Below are 10,750 nucleotides of genomic sequence, written 5' to 3'. Positions count from 1 at the left end.
GTCTATTAAAACCAAGAACAAGAGTTGAGTGCAGGTGATTAGCAGGCCTTCATCACTTGGATGCTATAAACCATAGTTGCTGGGTTTTTTTTTTTTTTTTTGGCTGTTTATTTTTCCCTTTCTCTTCCCCGACAAAGCTGTTCAGCAATGTTCTTTTACTAAGGCTCCATCACTGGGGGAGAAGGGGAGAAAATCGGATATCAAAAGATGCCTGTGTCTGTGACTTCCCTGGTAATCCAGTGGTTAAGACTATGGTTCCAAGGCAGGGGGCGTGGATTTGATCCCTGGTCTGGGGACTAAGATCCTACATGCTCTGCGGCCAAAATGAAAAACCAACAAACAAAAAGATATGTGTGTCCCTGCTGCCACCTAATGGTTCTCTGAGCATTACCATCTCCATTGTGTAGGGTTGTTGTTTTTTTTTTTCCCTGACTGCTGACACTATACGAATAAAATGGCTAAATGTGACCATATCAAACTACACACCACTAGTCTTACTGTGGCTAAACTCTGGGGCTCATTCTGGCTTCTGGAAAAAGTCATGCTGTCTCCTTTTTCCTCTTTACATCTGGGAATGTATACCCACCTACTGCCCATTGTTGTTTGGTCTAAGTATTCTTTTTTTTTTTTTAAATTGTTTTATTATCCACTGTGCAATTAAAGTGATATCGACTGTATCAGGTTCTTCCTGCCTTTTTTGCGATAAGCTTTTTCTAAGATAGATAAATAAACAGACAACATGAATCTGTGAGTGGGAAACACCCAAATAATAAGGGTAGCTTCAGGGGCTGTGATGCAGATGAATCCCATTAACTCTGGGTTTAAAAGATCATCTTAAGACCACTGATGGAGGCTATATATAAGAAAGCTAAACAGAACCAAAAAATTTTAAAAAGCTCCTGTCACCACATCAGAGGGCAAGGCCCATTGGACTCTCTCCTGCCTGTGGGGAAGTCAAAGCAATTCTTTCTCAAGTTTTCCTTCCTGACCTTCAAAGGGCTCCGGTGACTGCTTCCGCCTGCACTGCCCACACCTTTCTGCTAAGCTTTGACCCATCCAGCTTTCTGTGACCTTCTGTTTCCGACAATCACATAAACCTTTGAAATCTCGTATATTACTTCCGAGGTTGCTAAACTGCTGCTGGCTCCTAGATTTCCCCTTACCTATCCTGTCTGCTGCTTTTCCCCACCATCCCCCTTCAACACACGCAACACACAACAAAGCTATTCTAACTACTCTATGAACACTGTTTTCCATCTTTTGAAAATTTTGAAACACAATTCTTCAACCAAATCTGAAAGACTAGTACCATGAGCAGAAACATACATCCTCCACAATGACTGTTCAATATTTTGCCATGTTTTAATTCTTTATCTATCCATGTGTGTATGTGTATGTATATACACAAAATGAATTTCCCAATGTTTTATATAATTTTTTGATGGAACTATTTGAAGGTAAGTCATAGATGTAATGGTACTTGGTCCCTAATTACCTGAATAGGACATTCTCCTAAGTAACTTAATTCCACAGTAATAAAATGAACCATAATTCAGTATCAATTGATATCCAGTCTATAAAGAAATTTCCTAAAGTGTCCTCAAATATTCTTTTATAGCTTCATTTTTCCACACAAAAACCCAATCGGGATTTACTCACTGCATTTAATTATTACATCTTTTGTCTCATAATCTAGAGCAGTACTCCACTCTTCTTAATGACAGTACTTTCTGAAGGATTTAGGCCAGGTTTTGTATGTTACAAATTCTGAATCTGATTCTACCATCATGGTCATTTTACTTGTTTTTCTCTCCCTGTATTTCCTATAAACTAGAATTTGGGCCAAAAGGCTTCATTATATTTAAGTTAAGCATCTTGGGCAAGGTTCCTTCATAGGTAACGCTGTTTACTTCAGTTCAGTTCAGTCGCTCAGTCATGTCCGACTCTTTGCGACTCCATGGACTGCAGCACGCCAGGCTTCCCTGTCCATCACCAACTCCTGGAGCTTTCTCAGACTCGTGTCCATTGAGTCAGTGATGCCATCTAACCATCTCATCCTCTGTTGTCCCCTTCTCCTCATGCTGTCAATCTTACCCAGCCTCAGAGTCTTTTCAAATGAGTCAGTTCTTCACATCAGGTGACCAAAGTATTGGAGTTTCAGCTTCTGCATCAGTCCTTCCAATGAACATTCAGGACTGATTTCCTTTACGATTGACTGGTTGGATCTCCTCGCAGTCCAAGGGACTCTCAGGAGTCTTCTCCAACACCACAGTTCAAAAGCAGCAATTCTTCGGCACTCAGCTTTCTTTATGGTCCAATTCTCACATCCATACATGACTACTGGAAAAACCATAGCTTTGACTAGATGGATCTTTGTCGGCAAAGTAATGTCTCTGCTTTTTAACATGCTATCTAGGTTGGTCATAACTTTTCTTTCAAGGAGCAAGCGTCTTTTAATTTCAAGGCTGCAGTCACCATCTGCAGTGATTCTGGAGCCCCCCAGAATAAGTCTGTCATTGTTTCCATTGTTTCCCCATCTATTTGCTGTGATGAGACCAGATGCCATGATCATGGTATTTTGAATGTTGAGGGTTTTTTTTAATGTATTAATTTATTTATTTCTGGCTGAGCTGGGTGTTCATTGCTGCGCACGGGCTTTCTCTAGGTGTAGGAGTGGGGTCTACTCTCCAGTTGCGGTGGGAGGGCTTCTCTTGCTGCAGATCATGGGCTCTAGGCGCAGGCTCAGTAGTTGTGGTGCACGAGCTTAGTTGCCCTGCAGCATGTGGGATCTTCCCAGACCAGGGATGGAACCCATGTCCCCTGCATTGGCAGGCAGATTCTCAACCACTGGACTACCAGGGAAGTTCTGAATGTTGAGTTTTAGCCCAACTTTTTCTCTCTCCTCTTTCACTTTCATCAAGAGCTCTTCAGTTCCTCTTCGCCTTCTGCCATAAGGGTGGTGTCATCTGCATATCTGAGGTTATTGATAATTCTCTTGGCAATCTTGATTCCAGCTTGTGTTTCTTCCAGTCCAGCATTTCTCATGATGTACTCTGCACATAAGTTAAATAAGCAGGGTGACAATATACAGCCTTGACGTACTCCCTTCCCAATTTGGAACCAGTCCATTGTTCCATGTCTGGTTTGAACTGTTGCTTCTTGACCTGCATACAGATTTCTCAGAAGGCAGCTAGGGTGGTCTGGTATCCCCATCTCTCTCAGAATTTTCCACAGTTTGTTGTGATCCACACAGTCAAAGGCTTTGGCACAGTCAATAAAGCAGAAGTAGATATTTTTCTGGAGCTCTCTTGCTTTTCCCATGATTCAACAGATGTTGAAAATCTGATCTCTTGCTCCTCTGCCTTTTCTAAATCCAGCTTGAACATCAGGAAGCTCTCAGTTCACGTACTGTTGAAGCCTGGCTTCGAGAATTTTGAGCGTTACTTTGGTAGTGGGTGAGATGAATACAATTGTGCAGTAGTTTGAACATTCTTTGGCATTGCCTTTCTTTGGGATTGGAATGAAAACTGACCTTTTCCAGTCCTGTGTCCAATGCCAAGTTGTCCAAATTTGCTGGCATATTGAGTACAGCAGTTTCACAGCATCATCTTTTAGGACTTGAAATAGCTCAAGTGGTTGGGACATAGACTTGGATTATGGTGACATTGAATGGTTTGCCTTGGAAACGAACACAGATCATTCTGTCATTTTTGAGACTGCACTCAAGTACTGCATTACAGACTCTTTCATTGACTATGAGGGCAACTCCATTTCTTCTAAGGGATTCTTGCCCACAGTAGTAGATATAATGGTCATTTAAATTAAATTTGCCCATTCCAGTCCATTTTAGTTCACTGATTCCTAAAATGTCGATGTCCACTCTTGCCATCTCCTGTTTGACCACTTCCAATTTTCCTTGATTCATGGACCTAACATTCCAGGTTCCTATGCAATATTGTTCTTTACACATCAGACCTAACTTCCAACATCGTCACATCCACAACTGGGTGTTGTTTTCACTTTGGCTCCGTCTCTTCATTCTTCATTTTTCTGGAGTTATTTCTCCACTGATCTCCAGTAGCATACTGGGCACCTACCTGCCTGGGGCATTCATCTTTCAGTGTCGTATATTTTTACCTTTTCATACTGTTCATGGGGTTTTCAAGGCAAGAATACTGAAGTGGTTTGCCATTCCCTTCTCAGTGGCCATTCCATCTCCAGTGCCCCAACCACTAATGCCAAAGAAGCTGAAGTTGAATGGTTCTATGATGACCTACAAGACCTTCTAGAACTAACACTGAAAAACGACGTCCTTTTCATCATAGGGGACTGGAATGCAAAAGTAGGAAGTCAAGAGATACTTGAAGTAAAAGGCAAGTTTGGCATTGGAGTACAAAATGAAGCAGGGCAATGGCTAACAAGAGTTTTGCCAAGAGAAGGCACTAGTCATAGCAAACACCCTCTTCCAACAACACAAGAGAAGACTCTACACATAGACATCACCAGATAGTCAATACTGAAATCAAAGTGATTATATTCTCTGCAGCCAAAGATGGAGAAGCTCTATACAGTCAGTAAAAACAAGACCGGGAGCTGACTGTGGCCCAGATCATGAACTCCTGATTGCCAAATTCAGACTTAAATAGAAGAAACTAGGGGAAACCACTAGACCATTCAGGTATGACCTAAATCAAATCCCTTACGATGATACAGTGGAAGTGACAAACAGATTCAAGGGATTAGATCTGATAGACAGAGTGCCTGAAGAACTATGGATGGAGGTTTGTGACATTGTACAGGAGGCAGTGATCAAGACCATCCCCAAGAAAAATATATGCAAAAAGGCAAAATGGTTGTCTGAAGAGGCCTTACAAATTGCTGAGAAAAGAAGAGATGCTGAAGGCAAAGGAGAAAAGGAAAGATATATCCATCTGAATATATCTTCTTTCCAAAGAATAGCAAGGAGTGATATGAAAGCCTTCCTCAGTGATCAATGCAAAGAAATAGAGGAGAAACCATAGAATGGGAAGGAAAATCTCTTCAAGAAAATTAGAGATACCAAGGGATACATTTCAAGCAAAGATGGGCACAATAAAGGACAGAAATAGCTTGGACCTAATAGAAGCAGAAAACATTAAGAAGAGGTGACATGAATAACTAGAGAAGAACTACACAAAAAAAGATCTTCATGACCCAGATGACCACGATGGGGTGATCACTCACCTAGAGCCAGACATCCTAGAGTGCAAAGTCAAGTGGGCCTTAGGAAGCATCACTATGAACAAAGTTAGTGGAGGTGATGGAAATCCAGTTGAGCTATTTCAAATCCTAAAAGATGATGCTGTGAAAGTGCTATACTCAATATGCCAGCAAATTTGGACAACTCAGCATTGGACAGAGGACTGGAAAAGGTCAGTTTTCATTCCAATCCCAAAGAAGGGCAATGCCAGAGAATGCTCAAACTACTACACAATTGGACTCATCTCACATGCTAGCAGAGTAATGCTCAAAATTCCCCAAGCCAGGCTTCAATAGCACATGAACCTAGAACTTCCAGATATTCAAGCTGGATTTAGAAAAGGCAGAGGAACCAGAGATCAAATTGCCAACACCCGCTGGATCATTGAAAAAGCAAGAGAGTTCCAGAGAAACATCTACTTCTGCTTTGTTGACTATACCAAAGCCTTTGACTATGTGGATCACACAAACTGTGGAAAATTCAAGAGATCAGAATACCAGACCACCTAACTGGCCTCCTGAGAAATCCCCTGAGAAGCAACAGTTAGAACTGGACATGGAACAACAAACTGGTTCCAAATCAGGAAAGGAGTATGTCAAGGCTGTATATTGTCACCTTGTGCCAGGGTCCAGCCCCGGTGGATCCAGGGAATTCGAAGGTGGGGACGGAGTTGGCGTCTTTGGAAAAATACATATTTAATTACAGATACAGAGAGAGATTAGAAACGGATAGTGTAGTAGGAGAATTAGTGGAGAAAAGAGGCTGGATTCAGCCAGAGAAACGGGAGCAAGAAAGAAGCGACATGGTGGAATCAGTCTTTCCGGAAACTGATCCGATTTCTTTATTTTTGGGTTTGCTTATATACCTTTTGTTACACATAGGGATGAATACAGAGTCACGCGGGGGTCTTAGGGATATTACATCATCTTCTGGCCATGAGTGAGACCTGCTGACATTCTATGATCCTTTCTTTCTGATAACCAAAAACCTTATTTCTTCCAAGGGTGTTTTTTCTTAAACCAGGCACCACCCTCCAGATAAAGTTGCATTCCTATAGGGTGAGGGTGTAGTGAGTTACAATCAAGAAAGGAATTTATTTAACAAAAGGTTAACAGGATTAATCTTAAAGGTTAATACTTATTTCTCCTATATTTTTAAAGGTTAATACTTATTTCTCCTATATGTTAGTTATATTCATTATACGGGCAGGGAATATGGAGATTTAGCAGCAAACATCAGCCCAACAAATGAAAATCCTTTTACCAATGCTCCCCTTAAGATCTATTTAGTCTTAAGATAGCGATAAAGTTACATTTTTACATAACAAAGACACAGTGATTTATAACAAAGCACAGTGATCTATTACAAAAGAGAAAATCCATTAATTCAAAAAGTCTAGTATTGCTAACATCAAAAACTACTATATTTTCTTTTCTATATTCCAAATACATTGATTAATATATTCCCAGGTGCCTAAGGATATGGAGGCCTGGCGGCAATCATTGACTCAACAATGAGAAAAGCCCTATGCTAATTAAGACTCTCAAAATACTCCAAAACTCTCTGTGCTGTTTATGGTTGAGAGGTAGTAAACAATCATGTGAGTAGTGGCAGGAGTACGGATAATCCTGTCACACAAGCTAGTCTGTCAGCAGAGAGGTTTGACCTGAGACATCCTTGTCCCACCCAGAGCAGGGAATTAGCAACAATTATTGACATAACAAATGAAAAACCCTTCACCAATATAATTCCTAACCAACCCACTATACTAATAATTTCTAACTCCCCAAAAGAATTTGCATTTAGTAAGTCTAAAACATCTCATGCCTCTCAGATTGGGAGGCTGTAAACAATCACATGTGGCGGGAGGAACCTATACAGGCGGGCTAGATAACCTTCAGAGGAGTCCATAAGCTGAAACACTCTTGTCACGCCCAGAAATTTTTATTGCCTTGGAGCTGCAATTACTCCTTCTCCGAGAGAAATAGTTATGGGAGAGAACATAAAACAGACTCTGGTTTTGGGGTAGATGCTCGGGAACAGGGGGTTTCCTGAGGCTTGATCACGCCTTTGGGTATGCCAAGCCTCCTTCCTCATGACCTTTGCCATGGGCGGAATTCCTCACGCTGGCCCCCAACAATCTTGGTTATTTAATTTATATGCAGAGTACATCATGAGAAATGCTGGATTGGATGAAGCACAAACTGGGATCAAGATTTCTGGGAGAAATATCAATAACCTCAGATATGCAGAAAGTGAAGAGGAACTAAAGAGCCTCTTGATAAAAGTGAATGAGGAGAGTAAAAAAGTTGGCTTAAAATTCAGCATTCAGAAAACGAACATCATGGCATCTGGTCCCATCACTTCATGGGAAATAGATGGGGAAACTGGAAACAGTGGCAGACTTTATTTTTTGGGGCTCCAAAATCACTGCAGATGGTGACTGCAGCCATAAAATTAAAAGACGCTTGCTCTTTAGAAGAAAAGTTATGACCAACCTAGACAGCATATTAAAAAGCAGAGACATTATTTTGTCAACAAAGGTCCATCTAGTCAAAGCTATCGTTTTTCCAGTAGTCACGTATGGATGTGGAGTTGGAGTATAAAGAAAGCTGAGCGCTGAAGAGTTGACGCTTTTGAACTGTTGTGTTGGAGAAGACTCTTGAGAGTCCCTTGGACAGCAAGGAGATCCAACTAGTCCATCCTGAAGGATATCAGTCCTGATTATTCACTGGAAGGACTGATGCTGAAGCTGAAACTCCAAAACTTCGGCCACCTGATGCAAAGAACTGACTCATTTGAAAAGACCCTGATGCTGGGAAAGATTGAAGGTGGGAGAAGGGGATGAGAGAGGATCAGATTGTTAGATGGCATCACCAAGTCAATGGAAATGAGTGAGTAAACTCTGGGAGTTGGTGATGGACATGGAGGCCTGGCATGCTCCAGTCCATGAGGTTGCAAAGAGTCCAACACAATTTAGCGACTGAACTGAAGTTACTGAATGATTTGATAATTGATCATAGTCATTATTCTTTTAATGTCAAGACTGACTCATCTTTGGCCAACGCGGTCCCCTCAAGCTGGGTTCTGTTAGTTTTTGACTTGATCCTAAGAGTTTTGGGGCACTTCCTTGTTTTCTGGCAAGATGTTCCAGGCTCACGTTTGTACTGTTGTACTTTTCTGGCCTGAGACCCTAACTTCATCATTTCTCCAAGAAATACTGTTTCTTTCATGGGGAATGGTATTTAGATATCAACATATGGGCACACTCCACTAGGGTAACATTACTTCTAAGATATATAAATATATATTCAAAATTCAAATTTAACACCAGAGGACTTTTCACAAAAAATTTCTTTAATATTTGTTCCCTATTATTAGAGTTTTAACTAACAAAATTACTAATTATTCACTTTATCTAGAGTAGACAAAAGTTTTAAAATTATCTTACCTTACCAATACTACTATTAGCAATAAATCTGTGATGTTTGAGACTTTTTTTGGTTCTCTTTTTACCCTCAGAACATATTCTTGAGAAAATAGGAGTACAGTTAAACTGAGAAAATAGGGGTACATTTAAACATCACTTTCAAATAGATCTGAAGAACTTTGATGACTCTGTTATTTCTGATCCTTTTAAAGGCTTAGACTATCATCTTTTCAAATTGAACGAGTCCTTGTCTTCTGTTTTTAGTGGCATGCTTTCTATTCTCTGGTGGTACACGTGAAATACAGAATGGCTGAAAATGTACATCCTAAGACTAGGAAGACAATGCAGATTTCACTGAACAAATCAGGATTGCTATGACAGGTGAGCAACTGTATTCATCCATCAAACTTAAATGGATGATACCACCTATGTTCTGAATGCACTGTACCCCCCAAAATACTCAATAGGCAGAAAAAGCCAGTAGCTTGCCCTGCAACAAATCCCCATGTAAACATTCCGATTAAAAAGTGCAAAGGGTATAGTTATTATTACTATGTACACATCTCTCATCACATTAGGCATCTGTATAGATACCAAAAATGTAGGAAAATTTGGGGCTACTTCAGTGAAGGGATATAACAAAAGCTAAGCTAAAGAATGCAACCTCCCATTTAACCAAGATGTATAAATGTATGAATTTAGTGTATAGTTTTATGCTCTGCAAAGAGTTAGTGTATTCCAAAGGCATGGCTATGCTTTAATTTTCTTTAGGAGTGAAAGGAAATAGCTGTGGCATCTTTAAATTTTATTTGCTTATTGAGTTCAATAAAATAAATACCAGGTTTAAAGAACTAAAGGTTTTTGATACTATTCTTTTTGAAAAATAAACATGATTAAATTTTGAGTCAGAATGTTTTAAGAAAAATCCAACACTGAAAGAGGATTTTGACACTTCAAAGGAGGTGGTAAGTCAGAACACCTATTTGAAGTAGCAGGCTTAGTTAAAGCTTATACTTGCTTCAGTTTTGTCTTTAAAAACACACCAAATCATAGTGAAAAATAAATGAATACATGTAGAGTTTATAATGCTGCCTGGCACGCACAACTGTTATCTCTTTGTGAGAACTAATAACATTCAATATAACTTTTCTTTCCAAATATACTCTATGTTGCACAGAAGGAAAGATTAAAAGCAATCCTAAAAACAAAAAGCTATCAAAAAACTTTACTGGAGCTTATACATATTTTCCTATTCTCTGATCTAGGGGGTTCATGAAGAGTTCTTATGTGACAAACTTACACAGCTGTAAAATTTATTTTCAAGGAAGATCCTCCTGGCGTTAGTTCTTAAAATATACAATTAAAATAAGAGCAACAGTCAAAAACTACATCGTGTTTTTAACATATTTTTAATAATAGTGCATCCCCTCTGGTTTGTCTTCCCTCTTCATTCCAGCTACACGTGGCTGCCCTCTGCAGCAGTTTCAATTCTTACAAGTTGACTGCCACAAACCTGACCTGGTTTCATCTCTACAGGTTCTCTGACTCAATGAGGGATGTGTGTGTTTGTACAAAACAAAACAGGGAACTTTCTTTTCTGGCATTCATAGAGCCTCTTCGTGTCTTAGGTCTTTTTATTTATTTATTTATTTTTAATTAGAGAAAATTACATGCGTATGGGGGAAAGAATAAAAGTAGGAAGGATAATCAGTGAAAACATTTGGGTTCCACTCCAAATCTCTAGATAGATTTGTATATCCGTCCCTAAATAGTATATATTATTACACTTAATACACATCTCTTTTTAAACATTAAGTGCTTCCACAATCTGCTTATATTCAAGATTATAACTTGGCGACTGTTCCCTTGCAGGTGGCGTTAACCTATATAACTTAATTAAAACCAGTAAATGCTTATAAAAGGTGTTTGTTTGTTTTTGTTAATGGTACGAAAGGCCTTTGTTTACAACGGTAAACGGAAAAGGGGAGGATACACAGCTCCAGCTCCTGGGGCGGTCCACAGCCTGGGTAACCGCCCTCGAAAAGTCAAAATAGGTTTTAAATAATCTAATCTACTGTCCA

This window comes from Oryx dammah, unplaced genomic scaffold (assembly GCF_014754425.2).
Source record: "Oryx dammah isolate SB20612 unplaced genomic scaffold, SCBI_Odam_1.1 HiC_scaffold_14, whole genome shotgun sequence".
Classification (NCBI taxonomy): Eukaryota; Metazoa; Chordata; class Mammalia; order Artiodactyla; family Bovidae; genus Oryx; species Oryx dammah.
This window is presented reverse-complemented; position numbering follows the sequence as displayed.